We start from the raw sequence: 17,186 nt of genomic DNA on the forward strand, positions 1-17,186 counted from the left end.
TATCTTGCTAATACTCTGCTACCCACAATTTCCCTGGATGCAACATATGTGGTCCTAAGAGATGTGATGTGAAAGTTCACTTAACAAGGCACTGGGCAGGACTGGAAGAGACATCATGAAGCTGGTCCCTGTCAGCTTCACAATGGTAAAGATTTTTCCTCTTGCTGTGCTCCAGGTAGACAGAAAACATCATGCTGGGTTGGCAAGTCAACAAACTTAGGAGATTCAAAGTGAGAGCCACAAGACCATGTGCATGGTTGTAGGGCCTCTGTAATAACCACACAGTTGGGTCATGCTAATGACATGTAGTGTGACCACATTTCTGGTTGGTATCAGTCATGTGTAATATTGTGCGTAGCCTCAGCTTGCATTAGTGTCCCTTCATGTGAATAGGCACCTCCTATATGATACAAAGGCTGCAGCAACCTCTTGCTAAGGACACCTACTGATGTGCTACATGCATCACACTGCACTGCCATCTGTGGTAAGGCCATCCATGCTGGAAATACACACAGCTGGTAATACTAAACATCCTCACACTGTCACAGCTTGGACACAAAAGAGATAGGTGAGCAATCACATCCTATCTGGCCTTCGCTTTATCAAGTATAGCATGCTGCTGGTGCTTAACAGCAGTAAAAGCAACCTTCCATCCAACCTGGAGGAAGACCTTCCAGCTTCATCACAGTCTCAGTATCTGCCTCTTTTTGCTCCCCATTTTCTCTTTCCAAAGTTGGCACCTGAAAGTTTTCTCTGCATTAATTCCAGACATTGTGTAAACACTGTGCTTAGATTTACTTAAATGAGGCTGTTTCAGCCCTAGCTTTCCTCCCAGGTAGATTTCCTGTCTCATAAATTCAAGACATGCACAATTTAGTTTTGCTAGGGAGGTGGAATCTCAGCTCAATCCTCCCTTTGGGATGACCTGGAAGACAAAAGGGTAAATGGCATGGGAGAGGGCCTGGGGCTTTCTGGTTACTGGCTGGAAAGCAGGGAGACATCCTGCCATGCGCTGTTCAGGAGGCAGTGCCAGTGGTCCAAGGGAGTGTTACTACTTGCCATAAATAGTCTGCAAGATTTGAAATCTACCAGTCTCTTGGCATTTTTTTTCCTCATAACCCCAAAAGGTGAAGAACCATCTTTTCCTTCGGAGCAGAACACTGGCATTTTCAGTGGAGAAGCAAGGGATTACTATTTTCTCCTGTTTCCAGGTGCTCAAACTATTTGTGACTTCTTAGAAAGGCACATGCATATCAAATGTTCATGTGCACTTCTTGTGCAGGCAAGCAGAGAGAGTCTCTTAGGAGCAAAAGAGCTTTTCCTCTCAAGCCTCTAGTCACTAGGACTTCAGATATTTTTTCTGGCAGCAATGTGAACCCCCAACCATAATGCAGGTGTGGGTTTTGCCACTGCTGATGAAGGATCTCATGCACTCCGGTGTCTGAAGAAGGGTCTTTACCAAAATGTTGCAGTAGGTTTTCATCAAAGTTGTCTACATTCTGGGACTGATATGATGAACCTCAGTTCTGGAAGCGCTGGGCTGGCTTTGCCTTCCAGTTTATGCAGAGGGCACACAGTATAAACAGAGACCACAGACTTCACATTCAGACTATAATGAGGGTATTGCTGCCTTGGCTGTGTTGAGGAAGACTCTTGTACTTCTCAGTTTCCTCTGCCAGCAAACGTCTGACAACTAGACTGAGCACAAAACAGCCATGCCATCTTGTGTTAATCTAGGAGACTGAATGGTACAGGAAGGATTAAGAAAGAGAAGCAGCTTTTCACTCCCATCTCTGGTTCTAGGAAAGCTTAATAAATGGCAGGGCATTACACCTCCTGAAACCGCCTCATGCATGACAGCTGGAGAATGGTTCACTGTCTCCTCTCATTTCCTCCTAGACCAGCTCTCCCAGCCCACTTTGTCCCCCTCTTGACACTTTTAGCAGCAGTGGAAGATTACACGGACCACAGACAATGCGCTCCCCCTTGCCTTTCCTTCCAGGGACCTAGTCACGCAGCAGGCGGGTGCTGAGCAGGGCCAGTGTCTGTGGCTGTTGTCCGGCTGTAAAACCAGGGGCTTTCCTGTAAGTGTGCAGAGGGTTTAAGGCCCTGTTAAAATCTCACCAGGCCACCTCTTCTTTCAGGTTTTTCCTTCATATTTGTCCCCAGTCACTCCCCCAGACAGTGCTATCTCATGGCATCTGGTAGCCCTGTATCCTTGTACAATTCCTTCCTTTTTTTGTGTGCTCAAACTGTTCATGTACCAGGAGACCATTCTGGCATGCAGTGCCCTCTTCCTTCTTAGCCAAGAGACACAGTGTGTATTTAACTCAATTTAATTGACTCAGTCAATAAGGTCCCTGTTTATTTTAATATTGCTCCATTCCTTTTGGGGGATGGAGGTACCTCAAGGCACAGTCAACCACCATCCTGCACAGTCATTTCAAGGGGATTTCACCATGTTGGTGGATGTTCAGCTCTCCTTGCTAGGGGCAGTCCCATTGGGCACGGACACTCATATACTGCTCCTATTCACTTGTCAAGTCGCTTTATCCAAACAGTAATTCCTGCCTTTGGTTCAGCCTGTTCTTTTCTTTTTGTGAAGAAACCAACAGGGACTCCAGGCAGAAAATAAATCTTCCCCTTGTTTTTTTCTTCTATACTGCTACTTTTGAACCAAGCCAAATTGTACAGCGGAAAACAAAACACGACAAGAAAGAAGATAATGACAAAACAGTTCGCAGCCAAACAAGCTTGTTTTGGGTTTGCCACAGAGAAAGACCATCCATCAGAGACCTCAAAAGCTTTAAGTCCTACTTTATGAGACTGGCAGGGAGCTGGAAGGGAAGGAGCAAGGTGATGGAAAAGATGCCTATGAAATTGTCCTCTTCTAGCCACTGGCCCCTCCGTGAAGGTGGATGTTGGTCTCTGGGTGATGTATTCATCCACCCAGCAGAAAGGATAATGAGATCCCTTAGCACAGGAGAGGGCATAATTGGCAGAAGGGTTTCAGTTCCCTGGCTGAGATTTCCATTTTGGGTCAATCCCAAACTTCCCCCAGAAAACTCTTCAAACAAACACTTTCTGAAACAAGCAACAAATGTAAAAGGATAAATTTTAATCATATGAGACCCATTGTTCAATCCAAAACTCAATCACAGCCTTTTGCTTTTTCCAAAGGAAATCTATGTCTTCCCATAACTCTGCCTACACTGAAAGGTCTGTTCCCTTCAAACACATGGTGAAACTAGCCTGAAGAATAGAAACACTGCACTTTAAAAACAGCCAAACTCTTTGACCTGAATGTATGTTATGTATATATATAGCTTTCTCTCTACATATACATGAATTTATAAATGGGCTTAAGTACAGTATTACTTAGGAAGCAACAGTGATGATGTGACATTGAAAGAAAGAGCAAGATGGAGACAATTGGCCTCTCCAAAAGTAGTTTCAATCTAGGGTTAATGAATGCATATCAATAATCTTTTCATTACAGCTCACATCTCAGGGCTCCACTGAGTTACCCCAGTACAGGCAGACAACAGTCCCTGCTTTAAAGATATTGCAATCTAGAAAGTATGCTGCTGACCAAGCCTAGAGAGCACAAATGTGAATTTGGGGTGACCACGGGAATCCTGAATAAAAGCAAGGCTCTTACATGAAATATAAAATCATTCTGTGAGGTGTAGACTGTGAAGGGAAAGAAATTTAACCTTAACATAAGCCACAGACGTTTGGAGAGCCACTGCTGCTAAGCCCAAATCTACAGTTTGCTCTTTCAAAAAGAAAAAGCGAGGTATGGAGGAAACCAAAACAGCAATTAGATGGGAATACAAAGTTTTGTGAGAGGCAAATAAATACCTATGTATGAGATGTGGTTGAGGGAGAGCGCCAAAACTTTGCCCAGCGTTTGGTGAAGCATTCTGTAAGGGCAACAGAAAATGTTATTTTTCCAGAGGTACGTGGAACGGCTTAAAACCAACAGTGCCCACATTTTGGGGAACAGAAAAGCACCAACACAGATCCCCTTGTAGGCAAAATAACTGCCTAGTAAAGTGTTTCAAACCAGCAACTATGCTCCAGCATTGATGGAGGAGATGTGGGCTTTAAAATGGGTTCTGGAGAATGCTACACTGGTATTTTAACTCAGACACACAACACTAGCAAGAGAAACTGTATAAAAGTAAAATTTGTTTTGTACTATTGGCATAAAAGACCAATTCAAAGACAAGTAATAATTATGATCTATTTTGACCAAACTATCTTGCAATTCTTCCAATAAGATGGGCAGGTAAATTATCTGGTGGCCAGATCCAGTTACCACTGGAATCAGTAGAAAAGATGCCATTTACCTCTGAGGTTAGGAACATTAAGCCCAAGTTCTGGTATTAAAACCTAGTCTAGACAAGTAACTGCTTGCAAGTCCCGAACAGACAGCAGGGAGAGATCTCTAAAGGAAGTCTAAATCCCCACAAGTTTGTACAGAGCACTCTGCTTTCAAACAGAAGAATTAATTCCATAAGACAATATAGCAAGGAAAATCCTGTTTGGCTTTTACACACAGTATGCGAACTGGATCTAATCAAATGCAACATTTGGGTACTGTTGTGGAGCAGCCTGCAGATTGTGGTAATTCCATAGCTGCAACTGAAAAGCCATCACAGCATTAATGCACATTGATCCGCACCACTTAAAGAAACCACACACTGGGAGCGATGTTCAGGAAAACTAATTGACAGTTAAATGTTCAAAACAAAAAAATTCTCTAACACTTAGGATGAACATTCCTGAAAACATGGTTGAATGAGTCATACTTTAAGTTAATGATTTTTAATAGAAGCATACTGGGAAGGTGAGGGACTACAGCTGATATTTGTTCTGGCCCTCAAAGACTGGTCCATGCAGACCTCAGGCTTGTCCAGCCAATGTCTGTGGCCTTTCAAGACCCTTGTGCAGCATTGAGGATGCTCAAAAGTGATGTTGGACATCCTCTCCCCTTAGGCTGTGCGCTCTGTGCTAGCTCTCTGAAAGACTCAATGCTATCTCCTTCCTACCATAAGGATGTTGCCAAAGAGAATGAGAAGCATAAGCAAGTATTTTGGAGAGCGAGAGAAACAAGCCCCACTGGTGGTTAACAAAATTAGCAGATGGCTTCTAAACTGAGCTTTAAAAGATCGTGAATACAAGTTTTGATACAACAGCAAAAGATACAGTGCACTCTCATGAGATGCCATGAGATTTCTGGGAATGTCGAAATTGTTTAGTAAAACTCTGATAGCCTGCCAAATTGTCCACAGCATTTCAGAATTTAAAGATGCAAATGGATGAGTGAGACACCTAATGGAATTTGCAGAAGTGCTTCTCTGTGTCTTTGGGCACCCCGCTGCTTCTGCAAAATGTGGCCTTCAGTCCCTGACGCAACTTCTGGAAATAATTTTATAAGGGAGATAAATCCAATCAGCTATCTGAGTGTCTAATGACCCTGATACCCAATCGGTTTTGAAATGTTATTGTTTAATTACACTAACAGCACAGATGAGAGAGACATCTTTGACGGTTGAGGCACTGCAAATCTACAGAAAAAGTCAGCTGCATTTGCAGTTGCAGAACAGAGAGCAATCCGATTGGAGACTAGAAGAACTGGAAATAAACTGTGCCAGGATTGAAGAGAAGGTGCCAGCCAAAGTATTTGAGCATCTTCACTTTCACCAATACACATAATGGAGGCATGAGTAAAGCTTCAGCATTACTCTGAGACTGCAGGATGAGAAAGATATTTCCATTTTAAGCATGAGCAAACCCAACCTTCTTGTCTTTGACGCTAGACTGATTCTGAAGCTGCCAAAACACCCTCACCCCAACAACACGTGAACAGCTGAGCTGCCTTGGAGGATGCAGGGGGAGCAGAGGGCCTTAGCACCTGGGAAAGAAAGGGCTGAGCATAATATTCACAAAGTATGTGGGTTTATGTTGTTCTGATGCACTCATTCAAAGTAGGAGGCCAGTAGTGATTGTATGAAACTGGGCAAAACCAGAGCAGAATTGAGGTGGCCTGTGTGGATTAAAAAGTGGGGGAAAAGGACTTGTGTTAGCCAAAGAATATTTATTTTCTGGCATTCTTAGCTGCTCTTGGAGATACCACCTCTGCATACAAACCTTACCTTGACTAAAAGAGAACATCTGTTTGGGTTAGCAGAAGGAAGGACAGAAGATTATTAACTCTTTAAAACAGGGTCTTTAGGAGAAAATACATAGTTTCCCTAATGGAGAATGCAGATGAAGACTGAGGGGCACTTTGCCTAATTTCTTCAAGGGCAATGTCACTAGGTACTATAGACAAGACTGAGCTGGCATGGCTAAGTACCATGTCATGGCAGTGTGATGTCCAGCAGAGGACAACTAACTCAAGAACTTATCTTGCTTCTCAGGAAGATTTTGTAGCCCACACTGAACTCAGTGCTGTCTTGGTCGGAGTGGTGATGGTGCCTGGGCTAGCTAATTCAAAGTAACATTGGGTATGTTAGTGAGAGCTGGAAGCACAGCATTGAAGATGAACTGAGATTAAGATCTTGGTTGACTCTGAGATCTTCATGCCTGTAACCCACATGCCTGCCTGGATACAGCAAGACAGTGGCCCAAAAACATTCACATACTTCAGAAAGGTGCAAAGGTATACCAATATGGGAATAATTACACGGATGAAATGGGTACAACACTACAGAGTGCTGTAGTCTCAGGGGCACGCTGGGGTTGGTCTGGAGCATTTCAAAACACTGGACAGATTCAGAGCTGAACAACAAGAGCAATGAAGACTTTTCTGTCCTCTGCTAAACACAACTCAACATTATCAGTGGTGCTGAATCATTTCATGCTGTCCTATAACAGGCAGGAAACCATACATTGAGACTGGAAGGTGATCTCTGCTGTCAGCTAACATCAAGGGGTTTTTTTAGGAGGGAAATTGCAGGGAATCTGGGAATCGTGAAGGGGCAAAGATTTTACCCTGTCTCTGGCAAAGTGCCTCATGATCTTGAAAGATCACGGAGGGAAGGGTCAAGATCCCGTGAGCTAGCTGGCCAAGCAAAGGGGTGATCCCCTTTCCCTGCTGACATGCAGTCACGGCTGTAGGATAGCTCTAGCTCCGCGGCTGCTGAGCATCCTGGTTTTTGAGAGAAGGCCCAAGTAACAAAGGGCTGAGGTGGGAGTCCAGCATCCTCCACTGCAGATCCCTGCTGTGTCATCTAATGCCAGTGTAGCAGGCAGTATTAGCAGACTAAGTACCCTGCAGTCCGACAGTATCACTTACATATCAATTACTACAAGGCAGCAGGGTATTATTTATACAATAAGTGCTATATAAAACAGCAGGGTAATATTTAGAGGGCAAATACTACAGAGAGGAAGGCTGCAATTTGTTCTGCAGCAGCAAGATGTTCTGTGCACTCCAAAGTACCTAGCAGGATTAGGGTGATACTTACATGCCAACTGCTGTGTGAGGACAGGGTATTATTTAAACCCCAGATACAATGGTAGGGAGACAGTATTATTTACTAACCAGACTGAATGCAATAGCAGCAGTGGCAGTAACTGCACAGTATAATTTACAACAGAGGAAAAGACATCATTTGCAGACCAGTTATTACAGAATGGGAGGGTATTCGTTATGGTACAGCACCGAAGTATTACTTTGAAACCGAGCGCTGTAGAGGTACAGGGTATTATTTATACACCAAATACCATAGAAACTACTTTTCTGGGGTAAGTAATAGTGACAGTTAATCATTTATATGAAAGCCATCCTGTAATTTCCAATATGTGAACTACATGATTATTTCAACCTTGAAACTGTGGTACAGATGATGTAATGTTAACTACACTTAGATCTATGGCTGCTGTACTACAGGACTGCTAAGCCGGAGTAATCTTCTGAAGTCAATAGATTTGTGCCAGCAAAACTACTGAATCTGCCCCTGCCCTGTGCAAATCCTGCGGTGCCCGGGGATTTCCAGGGTTGTGGCGGGGTATTTATCCCTGGCCCTGTGCAGGATCCCAGCAGGAGCAGCAGGTTTTGCTGTGGATTACAGGTTATTCAATCACCAGCACAGTGGCTGCCTTCCGGGCAGAGGTGTGAATGATGGATGGGAGCTCCAGCTGAAAGGGATCAGCACCATCATTTTCACCTGTTTATCAGCTGCTAGCCTCTGCATTTTCTTTACACACCTTTTTCCTCCAGTCCATGATCTAACCTCAGTCAGGAGATGTTCCTTAGTTATTTTTTGTTAGTTTCCCCTACAGATTTTTTTCCTGTCAAATTATTGCTATTTAAATTTCTCACCTATTAAGTCAAATCTGTATCTCCTACAGCCATCACAGACAATTCCTTCTGTTCTTCAGTGGTTTTCTACACTACTGCTAATAAAGTGTCTAAGTCCTCTGCCCAGTGCTAACCAAGGGGGTTGGAGGAGCTAAAGGCACATGGAAATTACCAGACCAGATGAAAGCAATGGTGTGTCCAGGCCAGTATCCTGTCTTGGACAAGACCTATATCACCAGCTTCAGAGCAAAGTTCTCATCATCAAAAAATAGGGAATAAATTGCTGAGGAGGAAGTTTCTTTTTAACACTAGGCATTTAGTGGTTACCTTATGCCCTGAAGCATGAGTATTTACATTCCGTATTCTCCTGTTAATGTAAGCTAGGTTTATTGGGCATGGCTTAATAGACAGTTTTACTCCTCTCGGGCCTAACCCATGAGCACTACCCTGCCAGAAGAAATTTCCTGTCCTGATCACTTCGTCCCTACAATACGACGTGGTTGCTCTAGCAGACAGCCTTTTGTCTTCCGTTGCCTGATGTGGCCTCTGTTGAAGCAAGTGCTTTTCCTCCAGGACCTGCCCTACACATCGCTGGGCATGGAGAAAGGCTGGGTTCAGCTCCTTCCACCCTTGTGCAACACCAAGGTGCGTCAGAAGATCCCTGGCTCCCAGGTAGTTCCCTGGTAACAGGATGGCAACCAGACTATTCTTGTGTTGAAGATGCATGCGGTGCCTCACTAACTGTCATAGCAGCTGCCAGGTCAAACAGCACAGACCTGCCTTTCCTGGGACACCCCATTACCCAAGTTCTTCACAGCAATCACTGCTCCTTTCCATCATAAGCCTCCACACTCTCAGGACACAGTGACAACCTGGGGGGGAACTGAGCAGCGAGGTAGGACTCTTCACTGGAGTTAATTCTGGGTGTCTCCCAAAGTTCCCCTACTTCAGGTGACCCAGGTGTCCTCTGGCTTGCACTGGGGTTTGTAGAAAAGCCATGAATTTCTATGCCTTGGTTGACATAAAGAGCAACTACAAAGGTGAAACCCCAGTTGATTACGCTTGTCAGGTCTCCCATTCCCCCACTTGCTCCCTTCTCTCAGCAGAGTCCTTTCTGTGGCCTCCAGTCTGTCCTCTCCTCCAGCTCCCAAGCACAGCAAGGTTTCCTCCTCAGCCAGCCTCAGGAAAAGGCAGAGCCACGGAAACCCGCGGGCAAAGCCGGCTCTCTGGCTGCTTTCATGCAGCTTGTACAGCAGGAATGGGGACCTGGTGGCTTCTGGACTTTGCTGCATGGCCAGCGTGCTCAAGTCACATCATCTCCCTTATCCTTGCTTGGTCACGGGGGCCGTGACACGGCTCCAGCTGCCTCCGTCAATGGGCTGAAGCCATCAGGAGCGTTAGATCACTCAAGCCGATTGCACAGCGGTTGGGCTTGTAAAGTAAGGGAAGGAAATCGGAGCGAGGCGGTCCACAGGGCTGCTACTTAACACCTCAGGGCATTTCAACAGCTAAAGCACATGGAGGCTCTTGGGGTACCCAAGTCAAATGATTCTGGTATTTCTCATCCTTCCCCCCACCCTTCCGCTCTCTGGTCTGTATGGAGCAATCACCAGGGAGGGGGAATATCACGCAAGGGAGAAATGAAAATTTTTCTTAAAAAGGGAAAGCCCAATGAAAAACACACAGAGGAAAAAAAAAAATCTCGGTGTGAAGCGTCTCAAGAAAGGCTGCGCGGGTAGCACGACAAAACCCCCCGCCTATTCATGAGGCCAACAAAAAGCTTCTTTAGATTTATACTGTGAGTCCATTGAGAGGGAGGGGAGGGGAGGCAGCGCTCACACACCCGCCCTTGTGCACACAGGCAGAGTCCGCAGACCTGCCCCGCACACACAGGCTGAGCTGTTCTGCCCTCTCACAAGGAAGCACTGAGTTTTTAAAAGTAAACTGTAAGGTTTCCGTTGTTGCACTGGGCTCAAGTATTTTTTTTTAATATATAACAGCTCCCTCTCTTTGCCGTCTCTCTCTCTCTCTTTCACTCTTTAAACAGCCCCGGCTGCTCTGGGCTGCTCGGCAGCCGTCGCGCGCTGGCTCCGTATGTGGTCCAGACCCGCTATGAACACGGCTTTTGTTGCTGCTGCTGGGAAGCTGCCTGAGAGCGGCACACACAGCCCAGCTTGTTTCACATGTGGAGGCTGCAGCGGGTTCGGGGGGGGGAAAGGAGGAGGAGAAGGAGGAGGAGGAGGAGGAGGAGGAGAGCAGCTTGGGGAAGGTTGTCTTGTGGTAGAGCAGCCGTCCCAACACTGGCGAGGGAAAGGGGGAAGCGAGGAGACGGAGGAGGGTGGCGGTGGAAAAGATGTCTCAGGCACCTAAGAAAGGTCCCGTTGATTTTTAAAATGGGACCAGTTGGCCCTCTACCAGCCCATGTTCCCGCCGGGCGTAAGTCAGCATGGGAAGGCAATGAAGTCACTGGATCTGTGCAACTTACATTTGCAGAGGATCTGCCCCAGAGAGAGAAGAGGAGAGAAAAGACCAATAACAGAGTGGACTTTGGAGTCCCCACGGTTTCTGACTGTTATGCCCGTCCCTGGGTGATACCAGAGCACTGAACAACAATCTGATCTCTCTTTTCATTTACACATTCATTCATTCATTCGTTTCTGTCTTTTAAGTGCTACCTTCCATCCTCTTCTCCCCTAAAACCCTTAATGATCCTCTCTAATTAGGTAGTATTTTCCAGTCATGAGCTGCTGTTTGCTCTGACAGTGCTGAGTCTGCTGAATTTTATTTAATATCCCCTTTTCCTTAGGAAGTTTTTCCCTCCATCTCTTTCACTCCCTTAATTTCCTATCTCGTCGGCTCTCTTTGCCCATCCATCCTCCAGGCCTCGTGCTGCTGTCAAACCCCACTACTGTACACGGAGGTGATTACAGGAAACATTAAACAGCAGTTCAAGTGGAACAGATGGAGTTTTCCCCCAAAGACTGTCCAGGCTGCTGAGAGCACTCAGCCAGCACGGGTACATCTCCAGCCCTCACCCTCTGCCCCATGCAGCAATGGTGGGAAGGGATGCTGCCCTTTTCTGCACTCTGACAGCAACTTGAAACATCTCGGAAAGGGGCAACATCTCCCCTTTGACCTATCAATCAGGCAAATACGGTCTCTTGAAGCCAGCAGGAAAATATAACATCAAACAACCAAAGCAAAGAAACAAATAGCTCAGCTTCCAAAAGCACATGGGATTGCTCTCCTTTGCAGGATCTGAAAACCCACCAAACTCAGTCCCCAAACCACCGGCCCCTCTGCCCAGCCAACATCCTTTATTGGGAGCTTATAGACGAAAACCAAAGTAGTGAGGAATGCTAAAAAATTCCTCTCTCCCAGCTATTTTGTTGTGGGATGTTCCCCCCTTTCCACATCTGGCAAAGTTATTTTAGAAAGCTAGGAAAGCTTTTCAAACTGAAGTTTTTTGGCTAAACAACTCAAAAGGGAAAGGTTAAAATGCATGCTTGCTGCTACATGCAGAGGGTTACTTAGCACAAGGTTTAAATGAAAAGTCTTAAAAAGTAGTAAATGAATGAAAAGAAGAAATTTCTGATAGGGATTCTGAAAAATAAAACATTTTTGCTCTGTCCACTTCTGCAGAAGAGCTCAGCTCCCTGCAAACTATTGCTAAAAATATGCTTCATCTGTGAATGGATTCGGAAAGAGGGCAGGTACTGAGTAACACCCGAAGGAGCTAACTGGAAATAACCCAGGAGACTCTGCCAACCGCCGGTCCCTGCCATCCTCACACAAGGGGAGCATGCTGTCAAACCCTCCTTCATCCTAGCTCTTTTCATTCTCTTTCTGAACTTGTCAGCCCCTACAGAGCCTAACACCCCTCTAGCTCAGGGATTACCCTTTGCCTTCCCTATAGCAAAGCAATGACACCAATCAAAGCAATAATCATGAGAAAGCCCGCAGTCATTTAGGACACTTGCAACAAATCAGGATGACGGCAGCCTCCTTCCCCAGTGCTCAGAAGCAGGATCAGACACATGAGCAGGGTTCAAGTCGTAGCTGAAACCCATCACAAAGAAACACCGATGGGTCGGAGGGTCTTTTGGGGAGGGAGAATGGGATAACCCTCTCCCTGCTTTCCCAGCTTGTGGTTTTGGCTATAGGTTCTCTTAAGCCGGTGGCTTGCTTTCCCTCCCTTCCCCAAGCCAACTAACAAACTTGACACATAGTTGTTGCCTCTGGCTATAGGTTTGGTCCCCGTAACAGGTGGGTTGTCGGTGAGGACCATCGCACCGAGAGGCACTCCAGGCACAGGCTCCCCTCTCACAGCAGTGCTGCTTGCAGAAGGGAAACTCTGTGGAGAAGCTCGGGCTCAATCAGTTTACAACTTTTCTCACATTTCTCTGCTGGTTGCTCACCAGGGAAACAACCAATCCACTGACTGAGAGCCTGCATCTTTAGAGCACTGAGGAAAGAAATAGGAAAGTTAAGGAAAAGGTACCAAAGAGAGAGGAGGGAGGAAAGTGCAATACGTTACCTTTAACAGTTCAGTGCACTGCTTCCAGAATCTAAGTCCCATACACCTGGCAGAGAAATGAGGTGTTTTTCGGCGTTCAAGAAGGAAAGAGCTTGCCACTTCTTGCTATTACTGTACGTCTTCTTCGCAATCTCCAGACGAGTTTTCCTGCCTTTTTTTTTTCCTTCCCTGGTTCCCCAGAAGAAATCAAAATTCCCTGTGTGGTATTTCAGGTCCTTTCAGGCAGTGGCAGCAGCAGCAGGCTTGAAGAGTAAGTACTGTGTGTGAATGGCAAAAAAGAGAGAGAGGGTTTCAGACCACATTAGCTGCCACTGACTGCAAGAGAGACCATCAAACTCCTGTCAGCCTCCTTAGATACCTCTTGAAGAGCTGGCAAACTAAGTGTATTGGATCCTCCTCTGGATTTTAGAGTAAAGGTAGGCAGGCATCCAGGGGGCAGGGGGAAATAGGAGGGCTTACAGACAGAAAAGGAAGCCCAGCCTCTTGGAAAGAAGGAAAAAAAAAAAAAACCAACCGAGAAAAGAAAAGAAAGGGGAAAAAAAAGCATTACCAAAAAAATACTGTAAATGGAGAAAGCTGAATGGGGAGTGGGGGATTAAATTTAGCCCTCTGGTTTGGAAGCAAACTGTCTGGAGCACCACAAGTGGTTGAGAGAGAAGAAATAGTTTATGTAATAAAAAGAGAACGTGGTTTACACAAACTAAAATAAGATGAAGCTAATTAAGGAACCTGAGCAAAGCATGCGTGTCTGCAATGCAGTCAATATCACTGCAGTCTGAGTAGAAATGAACAGATTTACTGGGAAACCCAAAGAGAGCAGCAAACAGGAAAGTTTAGGGAACTCTCTTACATGGCTCCACTGGCTGCTGCAGAGGAGGAGGCAGGTGATGGCAGTGGAGCTCAGTGTAGAGGGAGGGAGGGAGAGAAGGGATGCTCAGCATTAGGAAATGGAAAGCACCTGGAGCATCAGTAACTGATAAGTGATATAAAGGCAGAGAAAAGAGGGTCTTGGGAGTGAACTTGTCTAAAAGCTCTTTGGGGTGGACTGGGGAGAACTACAGAGCCTATAAGCACCTAGGAATGGTGGAGACTGAAGCAACCACACCAAAACTTTGAGGAGGATCCCATAACTGAATCCTTGGCAGTTCTGGTGCTGCGAGAAAGTGTGCTGAAGATGCTGTAATGTGTTTTTATTTTTTTTTTATTTTTTTTTTGGATGTGGGGTATGTTGGTACCTTTGAGCAGGAGAAAAAGCTGTGCTTAGGGAGGAGGGAATGGGTCTGTTGCCACAGGCCTACACCTTGGCTTGTGAAGGGGCCAGATGGCAGCTGGGAGGAAGTGGGAAACTGCTGAGACTTTCAGTTGAGAAAACCTTTTCTGGTTGAAAAACTTGGACCTCAGTGCTGAAACCTGAGGGTGGATGAACATCTTGGTTTTGAAGTTCCCCAGGCTTGCAAGAAGGCCCAAGCTCGGGGTGAGACTGTCCACACTGTGACTCAGTCTTTATACCTCCCTGTTCATCACCTTTTTGGCTGCTAAGTGATCTCCAAGAGATCAAGGTGGGGGGATCCTGAGTGCAGAAATGCAACTGTATGATGCTGCCTGGGTAGTAAGTACTCCTCACAGCTCCTCGGTGAAGGTCCCTCCACTGCAGGAGAGTCGATATCTTCAGCCCAAGGGAAAGCCCTTGTGCAGGCTGTGACATGGGTTACCAGAGAGAAGAGCAGGAGACACAGAGATGAATAATTTTGTAAGTCAAATTATATCAAGTCTTAACAGCCTATTTTCTGCACTGCTGTTCCTGTGGGAAAGAGGGAAAAGTTTTTAAAGTCCTTAGTTCTTAAAGAGGTTTTAAAAGTTGGGAAGCCCTCTGGATTTTAAGGAGAAAGTTGTTTCCCCTAACATGGAAAAGAACATCACCAGCCTAAAGTAAAGGTAAAATTTGAAACTGAATGCAGGGAGGTCCTCCTGTGCCCTCCTTGCACCCAAGCCACATGCCTGCCCTCAGCTTCCCTCCTTCCAGCTCTTTTTTAATATGATCTTTAATATCCGTACTTCCCTCTCTTCCCAACACCATCCTTTGTTTTCTGGTTTATGATATAATAGTTTCTCCTCTCTCCATGAATTATTTTGATCCCATGCCTCATTTCAAATCTTACTTCCTTGACTGTCTCATGTTTAAACCTGAGGCTCATAACCCTTTTGCAGCATTTAGGCCCTCTTGTGAGAGCCATGCCTCCATCATCCTGACAGGTAATGCTCCCAGATCACAGAGCATGGAGACTTGCTTCTTCCCACAAGTACCTTATTCCGTCTTAAGCATTCAAGACCACTTTTTGGTTGTGAATCTCCCCCTTGGATCAGCAGTGAAGTGCTGGATATTGACTTAAAAACTTTCCACGTACCCTTACGTTAAAAGTCAGAAGGGCAGTGAGGGAAAGCTTCACAACCATTGGAAAGAACAGTACGTTTACAGCCCCGTCTGAAACTCTTGGACTTTATTTCCCCCACCTCACATGCCTTTCAGTGTGTAAGAGTGCTGCCTGTCCATACCAAATTTAATTGTCCATCTGCTGAGGTCAAGCTGGGGCCTTCCCACCTACTCAAAAGGCATCAGATCCATCCCAGGGCTGCTGCCACCTCTAGCTGCTGGGTGGATTGGGACAGACGGAGCCACACAGGCTGTGCTGGAGCATTCCCTGCTTCCCTACCTTGCTAGCTGGGCTGTCTCTGCACTGGGCAGCACGCTGTAGCAATGAGAGGGGACAGGTGAAATGCGCTTCAGACAGGGCATGACAGCTCATGCTTTAGGCAGGACTCGGTATTTCCAGCTGGGGATAAAAAGCACATAGACAGGAGCTATAAAATGTGACCTGACTGATTTTGTTCAGACTCATGTACGTGAGAGACTCTGAAACATCTCATGCCTGACCGCAGCCCTTTTTCCCTGTAACATAAAGATCTTTTGGGAAATGTATATGTTTAGTTGTTTTGCTGTGGAATAACTGTGAGCCCTGTGTACCCTCTGCTGCTACTGTGGTTTGGCAAGGAAAACCTATCTAAACCTTTGGTGAGTGTAAGCCAGGGAACAGAGAAAATTCCACTTTAGAGCTGACCAGCTAGGAAAATGTGATGCTCCACATAAAGTGGTTTCTTAGCAACTTCAGGAAAGGGGTAGAAACTGCTCAGTACCTGCTGGCTGTCCGAGGTTTTTGTCTGCATTGGGAACGATTGGAAAAACAGCTAAATATGTTCAGAGAAATTGTGATTCATGAGCTGCTCTTGTGTTTGTTTTTTAAGCTGAGGAGAGGCCAGGTCAAAACAAGTCACATTGATGGCTTTTGTTTTTTGTTTAAAGCAGGGAAGCAACAATTCAGAGCTCTTTGAAATACAGGTAACACATTGCAAAAGTGCTTACAGTTAGGTAAGATTTTTACATGTCATTATAAAGTTCAAAGGAGGCTTGTGTCTATTCCCAGTGAAGTTCAGCCTTCAGGGAGTGCAAATATTTGAACAGAGAACAAACCCTGTGGCCAAAGAAGAGTGGATAATAGCTTTACCGTGAAAACTATTGAATATCCAAAATTTGTATGGTGGAAGCAGTCACTGAATGAAAACAGGCAGAAAAGGAAAAAATACCAGACAGAAAAAGGTTGTATCACTTAAGGTGATAGCTGCTTGCAGTTTTCCAAAAGCAATGAAAGGCAGGCTTGGGTGGCTTTCCAACTGAGGCAGGGGAAAGAAAAAGAACAAATAGTAGAATAAAGAATAAAAGCCTCAAACTGCTTTTAAAAATTGCACAGATCAAACCACTCACTGTAGTGAACAGTTGCAGGCTCCTTCCCTGTAATTACCAGTGCAGCCATCTCATGGCTCTCAGCTCAAACCCTTGTCTTACTCTCAGGATGAAAAGGAGGGCTTTGTGTCCCTAGAACACTTACTGTTTCTAGAATTATTGTGTCCTGTTAAAAGCTAATTAAGCATTACAAAAAAACCTAAACAGCAGGGACATGAGAAGGGGCTATGGGATCCCAGTTACTCTGTGCAAAGGCAGCTGAGTGGAGGGGTGCACAATTTAAGTCTGTGGCCTGTCTTCAGGAAAATGCACTGGAGATCTGGGGGCAACCCAGGAGCTTTGAGCTTGTGCCCCAAAAGTGCTGTTCTCACTTTTACAGTCAGTGTCTGAGTACAAAGTGCGTTACACCAGGCATTTCTTGATCAGCTGTCACAGGTTCCTTTTGGTAACAGTATTTGAGTTCTCACTGCCCTGTGGTGCTACTGAAGCCCTGGCACCGCGCAAAACTGAGGCACGCAGAGGCAAGATGACTTGCT

This window comes from Haliaeetus leucocephalus, unplaced genomic scaffold, assembly GCF_000737465.1.
Source record: "Haliaeetus leucocephalus isolate CR32 unplaced genomic scaffold, Haliaeetus_leucocephalus-4.0 Scaffold339, whole genome shotgun sequence".
Classification (NCBI taxonomy): domain Eukaryota; kingdom Metazoa; phylum Chordata; class Aves; order Accipitriformes; family Accipitridae; genus Haliaeetus; species Haliaeetus leucocephalus.